This window comes from Aythya ferina (genome assembly GCF_964211825.1).
Source record: "Aythya ferina genome assembly, chromosome: 15".
NCBI lineage: Eukaryota > Metazoa > Chordata > Aves > Anseriformes > Anatidae > Aythya > Aythya ferina.
The window spans coordinates 15412108-15420478 of NC_140314.1; the positions used below are offsets into that span (position 1 = coordinate 15412108).

Consider the following 8371-nt stretch of genomic DNA (forward strand, 5'->3'; position numbering starts at 1 on the left):
TTATATTTTCCAGCTGTGTTTCATTACAGAAAAAAAAAAAAGTTTATTGCAGAGGTTTTTTTTTTTTAACAGCTTTCTCCTCAAAATAACATCTTATGGAAGCCTTTTAAATATTTGTCTATTTCAGATAGTCATCTGTCATATTATTGTCTGGGATGGAGTTAATTTCCTTCCTATGGGCTTGCACTTTTACCTCTCTGATTCTCTACCCCCATCCCACCTCGGCTGCTTGGTGCTGAGACACCTGCAGGGTTAAACCACGACAACAACTCAGCTTGTAAAAGTCACCACCATTTTGTCATAATATTTCTGATGCCCCAAAACCTAGTAAACTAAGCAAATTTATGATTTTTTTTTAGGCATAACTAGTTTAGAGAAATGATACTCAATTACTTTTTATTATTATTATTTTTATTCCAGCTGTAACATTATTTACATCAAGTGCCTGCTCTTTTTAAAACTGTATGACCGTATGCAATGCTGCATGTAAGGAGGGAGAGGTGAATTACAAAGGACTTTGAAGTATCAAAAGGTACATTATGTCAAGCCATTAATCTTGGAGCTCATCATTAACCAAAGTGACAGAATTAGTAGCTTGAGATGATGTAGTACAAACACATAACCAACACTATGAGTTGGAAATATTACTAGTGATTAACAGGACTTCCTGTATTGTGCTTGTGACTTTACAGAAAACCCTCTGGTTTCTCTTTAAGCTCTCTCTTAGATTGTCTTACTATTTTAACCTCTCCCACATGCAAGGGCAGCTGGACAGGCCAACAGTACTGCCCCTTTATGAAGTACATGTGTGATGCCTCGAGTGACCCCCACAAACTCCCTCACCAGGCCCACTCCCACACCTCTGGAATTCCTAACTTCTGACAGTGTGGAGCTGGGGAAACTCATCTTTATTACCTGCAGAGCTTCAACTCAAGCACTAGACAAGGCACTGTCATTTTCTTGAGCCTGTAATTACCGTAGCAGTAGTTGTTTTAAATACTCTAAAGCTCTTAAGGAGAATTTTGCTTCATTAAATGAGAGGTAAAAGACAGATGTTATGTTTCTATTTCATTTTTCATATAAGGTGCTTGTTCAAGGTAGTAAGAAAATAACTTCTCAAGAACAATAATGAGGTGAATTTCTATTCCTTTTTGTACTGCAAGCATCTTACAAGGAATAAAAAGAAAAAATCGTATAGATTCTCTGGAAGAATAGACTTTGTAGAATAATAATATAGAAGGAGCACAGAAGGAGAACAGAAGAATAAGTTGCATGCACTGTCTTAGCAACAAAAGCACGCTTTATTTATTTTTCAAGGCCATTAATAATGTGATTATCCCCATGATAATTTTCTCCAAAAAGAACAGGAAAAAAAATAACAAGCGGGGTGAAGTGCTGAAGTACTGTGTATTTCATGAATATAAAGTTCATTTTCTAAAAAGGAGAAAGTCTGGTAAAAGCTATATCAGTGTTTCTGCACCTGCATTCTACCATTTAAATAACTAAACAAACAAAACAGAATAAAAAGGAAGAATTCTACCACCTCCTTGCATTGCACTGCTTATTACAACACAAATTTCTTACAGAACTAAAGATAGTTCCAAATTTTATAACCATTATTATGAAATACAAAATAAATTTGTTTCCTCTATAAGATTCATTGATAAGTTTCAGTACTTCTAATTGTGGTGGCTGTTGTACTAAATACTAGCTGGACAAACTACATTCTTAAAGTATCGTATGTCTCTCAGAACAATCTACACGAATCTAGATATTGAGTGTCTGAAAAGAGAGGAGTCAGTTTTATGTATTTTTTCGATTTGTCTGAATAACCCCTTCCTTAAAATACCTACTGAACACTACATCCTGCTTACCACTTTCCAACAACTTTTATGGCACAATGTACTTCACATTAAACATGTGGACTAGAAGAAGGGGGAAAAAAAAAAAAAAAAAAAAAAGTCCTTTGTGGGGGGCATTGACTCAGCTACTCTACTGTCACCTTATAAAGCAAATAACTGTTCACTGGTCAAAGAAGTTACAGAGCCTAGTCTTCTACTTAGTATCTCAATTTCTAGGAATTATTCTTTCACATGGACTGAAGTTAAGTTTGGACCATTACAGTCAACAGAATCATGATAGGAGAACTAATTAAGCATCATCACGGATGAAAACAAAAGCTGTTTCCTTGACCGTGGTAGGAAAATTAGCTGTTCTATGCTAAAATAGTATTTCTAATATTTCTATAGCAACATAAATCAGTTGATGACATAACTTAAAATTATAGAGAAATAAAGTGAAATTCTACACCTTGATCTGTGACTTCATAAACTGAAGTAAAACTACTTCCCACATCCTAACCCCAAATTTTCCAGCAAGTATTAAGTACTCAACAGTAACCTCAGTGACACCTCAAAAACTATGTTAAATAACTCTCGCTATAAGTATGATAGAACATAGAGAAGGGACAATTAAAGCATGCATGGACAAATCCATGTAGCAAAAGTAACAAATAAATATTAATTTATTTTTACCTCGCAAAAGAGACTGGAGATATTCCTAAAAAGGACAGTGTAATTTTCATAAGTATAATAGAGAATTAATATTAATACAGATTTGTGAAATATTTTTGATGTGATATCTTGGGCTCTATTTGAATTATTCACAAAAGGTTTCACTGGACATTTCATGTTAGTTAAAGCTAACTTTAAAATAGACAATACTGAAGCAAAGGTTGTACTGTGAATTTTTAATTTAATTCACAATGTTTATAGATTGCTCGATCATCTCTTCTGGTCTGAGTGTAGCAAATAGATATTGTTTAACATAATCATAGAGATTGTTTTGCCTCTCCTCTCCCCCCCTTTTTTTTTTCTTTTTTTTTTTTTTTTTTTTTTTTAAAGTCCCTCAAGTATTTTATGTCCACAGAAAGAAATGTGTATGACCCTCTGTGGGTATATCGTCAAATATCCCAGACCTTTCAGGTTAGCCACACAGACTGTCTAGGCCATAATATTCTGGAAAATGCAGACAACTGAATACATGCTGTAATCATATCTCCTCTGGTCCTGAGTTGTTTCCACTGGGAAGACAATTGCATTAACTGGTAACTTGTTCCATCTGTAGAGTCTTTACAGTTTCTATAAACAATTATTTTTGAAAGTCACCGCACAATAACATGAATTACCAGAATGAAAATACTGATCCTTTTCCAGGCTTGAGCAAACACTTAGTGGCTTAAGCATCAATGTCTGATGCATCCATACTCTGCAGACCTAAACTGCAGAGTGGATTGGTTTAAATAAATTAAAAAAAAAAAAAAAGCCATATAATACACTATAACACTGCAAATAATTTTATTATTATTACTTGCTTGCTGAAATAAACATCAGAGACAATGTTTTGTTCTTTTCTTTCTTATTTTAATTTCACCCCCTCAGTCGCCCTGAAATTGCATTACATGGGGAAATAAATATATATTTTAAGAAACTTGCACAATTTTTATTTCTGTGAATGCAATAGCTACTGCTATTTCTCCCAATAGCTGCATAAAACTGATATTTTCGGTCTGAATATTGATGTACATTTACAGGCTGTGTCACCCATACCAACAAGCACTTGAGTGGCCTGAAACAGTGCCTGAGGCTTTTAACCCTGGAGAAAAACACATTCACAATGGATAACACAGTCCTAATGTGGACTCTTGGGTGAATATTTCTTGATGAAAAGGAAGACAATAACTTTACAAATGTTTTCTGAATAATAATCCAAAAATTTGTGAGTCACCATAGAGAAAACTTGCCATAGATACCTGTGAAATATCTCCAAGTCATCAGTTTTCAACCACATAAATGGAACCTTGTTCTGAATCAGTGATTTACCCAGCTGATACCAGGGAAATTTTAAAGATGAGGGTAAAAATGAAAACCGGCGGGCTTGTTTAGGTTTTCTGATTTATGAGCTGATTCCCTCCAACACTAGTCATGTAGCATTTCTACCAGGAGGCTGGATGATTTCTGCTCTCATTCCAAACTTTTGTTGACTGCTTCTTTAACCTACCTAAAGCAGAGAGCCGAGCTGTCTTCCCCTCCTCCGGAGAGCTAAGGGAAGAGAACTCTAGGAAAGTCACTCTTCAGGGACTCTACAGGGCCAGCCTACAGAGGCTAAGACCTAGAAAATGAATTCTCATTCTCTAGATTTGTTACGGGGGTAGGCGGGGGGGGGGGGGGGGAAGAGTAAGACCTGGCTCAAATCCTGAATTTTGGTCTGATAAGACTAATAGCACAGTCATGTAGTCACAGACAGGCAAGCAACTAACAACTACCACCACTATTCCCCACCTACGACCAGAGCCTCACTGGACTTCACCTCCATTCCTGTAAGGCAGGCTCACAAAGCAGCTGAGGAAACTTGTAGTCTCCTAAACCAGGAGGTGCCTGCGTGCTGGGCACAATGTGCAGTGGGAGCTCTTAACAACTTTGCAACTTTAACAACTTTGCCACTCAGCTGATGCCAGAACATGACTCACAGCTATGGAGGAAAACTCCACTGGCTTTTGCTTTTTCTACTTCATCTTTGCTCCTGCAATCCAGGCCACAGCATTAGGTGACAGCATGATTAAGAATTCTCCAAAAGAACAAGAGATAGTTGCAAACCCATTCACTGCTTGGAGAGTAGACCTTTTGCCATCAGTGGCGTACATGTGTGCCTATACATACAACACCTGGCACGAAGAACATCACAAGTTTGTGCAGAATCAGAGCACTGCAAAATTTCTTAGCAATACAGAAAAATTCTATTTTGCAGTTGTGGCAAATTGACTTCATCAAACATTATTTTTTCCACAGAAAAGCCAGTATGGGTAAGCTGTCTCCAGTGAATACGATGGTGCTGGTGCCTGTGTGTGCCTCTCAGCATCCTTGCCCATGTGAAATGCAGGCATCTGCGCACCTTTTGATAGCAAAAGCCAAGCAGTGAGGGAAGTGTGGGCTGTCAGTAGCATCTGCCAGCCAGCCCTGCATCACCTCACACCTTACCTGTGAGTTACCAAGCCTGGCTTTTAGCTCTTGGCTGTAGAGCTGCTTTGCTGTCACTGCAGGGTGAGAGAAGTTGAGGCAAGGAGCCACAGCTGCTGCTGACAGATGCAGTGAAGTTCTGTCACATCCGAGATTGGGATTTCACTGCTCTTGTCAGTTTGCAGTCCTTGGAAGCTACCTGTTTGCTCGTGCCTAAACCTGGTCCTCAATTCAAGTTTCCCTGAAGGCCACTGTAGCTCATTTAAAAAGTTAAATAAAGAGTTGGGTTTGGTCTAGGAGAGGTGGCCCTACTACATGACTGAAAAAGTAGAATAAACTACTGGTAAATGAATATTCACTACTGAATTTCCTTCTAACAGGTATGGGTTAAATGCAAACATCAACAACAGGATCCCAAGCTGTGCTCAGTTTCATCAGGGAAATGGTCAGTGCAAGCTACTGACTCAAAAGATAAATATTTAAAATAAAAATATGAACATCAATCCAGAGAAACATGTACTTGGCAAATCCAATTAAATAAAACCCCCAGGACAGGTTTTATAGTAATGATATCCCAGAAGCATTTATGCGTAGTTTTGTGTTAAATCAGATTGATACAGGAATTTACTTATAACCGATTTTTGAGAGATCTAAGCAATACACCATTGGTTAAGTACGAAGAAATAACGTCATTCCCTATGAACAAAGAGCAAAGCAGTTACTTCAGCATACTGTGCTGATGACATACTGTGCTGAGGTATGTGGGCTCCATTAGGGGTGACCAGAGCCTTCCTCATCGGTGGCATAGAAGACAAGAGGAGTAACCTGTTAAACCTACTGATGACCTGAAAAGCTTTGCAGCCACTTGGGGGACTTCTTGATTTTCTGACTGCTTGCAGAGTTTTACTCTTTTATCCTACTAGGTGCCTGAGAGATTGTAAACCAGACCAATAATCTGACGGAAAAATAACTCCAATGAAAAGCAATATTCTATAGGAAAAGCTCTCCTGGATTTCTTATTTACTCCCCCAACCAAATTCTCTTTCTTTTTTGGGACCACAATCTCCAGGGAGAACAATGCATCAAGGATCATTCAACAGGAATAAAGCATTAAAACACTTCACTTCCTGATCCGTTTTTATTCTCCAAATGAATTATCAAACGTTGAAGAAATACCACGAATTAGAATAGCAGACTATTTTTTTTTAAAGTAATTATTTCCATTTCATTCATTTCAAGTGCCATCATTAACCTGAGCATGTTGACACTTGCTTTTGCAAACTGCATGACTTTTAACCTGACAGTAGCCATCCAGATGCTGCTAAAACCTCTTTGCCTTCAGAAATGACAACCGAAGGGCCACTTAACACCAAGCACTCTGACCACATATTTAACTATGTTCTACTATACACTAGCTGACAACCTTACAAGCATAGGAATATTTACCCATGAAGAACACCATCAAATTAAATTACTGTGCTAACAAAAGCAAAACAAAAAAAAATATTTAGAAAAATAAAAAGCAGTGAGGTTATCTAATTAAAAATATTCAGACTTACTTCATAAAAAAAAACATTTTTAAAGAATGCCACCATAGTACCGTACCCAGTCCATGTGAATTTATTAGCTTTGAGCTTTAACCCCAGAACTGTCAGCAGTGATAGGAAAAATTATGTTCGAGGTTTTGTAGCAAGAAGTGATTAAATGCATTTACAAAGTGAGGACATCAGTTCCCAACTTACCTAACATCAATTAAAGAAGGCCAAATTAAATCGATGTTCTAATTCCACAAAATTAATGGCAACTTTTTTTTTAATAGATGTAACAACATTTCCCCAAGGTCCTGTAATAAATTCTTATCACAGCAACTCATGTTGAAAGTAAATAGGTACCTGTCCATGAAAATCCAATGTTTAAAGTCAGCTATGGGCACAATAACAATAAGGTTTCTAGTGGCTTTCTGTCCATGTTCTTGTTCTGGGTTTGTTGTTTCAAAGATCTCTACTTTTAAACACTAGAAAAGCATGAAGGAAAAAAGTCTTATTCATTATAGAAATATTAATTTTAAACCTTAGTTCATTTTAAGTAGAGCATTCCACTAGACTCACGGGATGAAGAGCTAATTAAGGTCACTTGTAATTACTTTTAATCAGAATGCAATCATATATCTTCACTTAACAACATTCCATAAAAGGAAAAAGGGATTTATATGTATATATATATATTATATATATATATATATATAATTTATTATTTTTTTAAAGAGTTTGGTGACATAATTCAAATACTTCAATTTTCCACATCATCAGTCCTGCCCAGGAACCTGTGGTTGCTGCCTGTCAGTCAGGAGGGCAGAACTAGAACACAAAACAGATATGAGTGAAGAATTGAGAAGCACCTTAAAATTTTGCCATCAACTGGATGTGGACATTATAATACAGCTGAATCCAAATTCTTCTAAAAATTCTTAAAAAAAAAAAAAAAAAAAAAAAAATGCAGACAGGACCAGAAACTGTTGTGATTGTTTCTGAACACTTGGAACTATTTTAATACTGTTTGATTTTTTTAAAATATAAAGGAATATTTGTAGAAATATATGTAATTGTACCTTCCCTAAGAGCCCAGTTGCCATTAGGCTAGAATTATGAATTTAAAAACAGCACTAAACTGCATAAAAAAAAATACATTAAAAAAAAAAAATCTATATCCATAACTTCGAGAACAAATTTGGAGACTTCACCTACCTTACATCAGGTCACACAACACTATTAGAACTCCAGCAGACAAGCCCATAGTCCTGCTAACATGGGATTGCTGCAGTTATGTTTTACCCCTGGCAATTATTTGTGCAAACAAATCAGGTAAAAACACATTTCAAAATTCAGCTTGAACTCTGGGCTGAGAATTGGCACCTGAAGCTCAGTTGTATGAAAGGCTACACCTGTGCAATCCCTTCTGTTCACAGACTTATCATGGCTCTTGGTGATAAGGAATTAAATGCCAAATCAGCTGTAGGAAAAGCAGCTCAATTACAATATCATCTGGTTCCTAATCTTTCACATTCTCTTCACCATAAAGCACTTCTAATAATTAGAAGTGACACATTTGACTATTCCATATATCTTCTTTAATTTGGTATTTGAAACATTCACTAAAGAACCATAAACATAACAGTCTTCTACCTTTCCTTCAGTTTTTGTAGCTTCTCTCCTAAAACACTGTCCCAAGCAGTACATAATAAATTCACCTGTATAACAAGGGAGGAAATACAAGTCAAAGACTTTAACATAGACATGAATAAATTAGTTTGCCTTTTTGGTTTGGCTTCTGGCTAATATTTGGCTAGGCCTTTATCT

The 8371-nt window shown here is 36.5% G+C and overlaps 1 protein-coding gene across 2 annotated transcripts in view; it reads right to left on the bottom strand.

The window, feature by feature from the left end:
• LOC311445157 (uncharacterized protein) overlaps positions 1–7943 on the bottom strand; it is a 61548-nt gene extending 53605 nt beyond the window's left edge. For both annotated transcript variants that reach the window (XR_014698261.1, XR_014698262.1), the window contains exon 1: positions 7760–7943. The gene's annotated coding sequence lies outside the window, so the exon portion shown is untranslated. The remainder of the gene's footprint in view (positions 1–7759) is intronic.
• Positions 7944–8371: the final 428 nt, after the last annotated feature.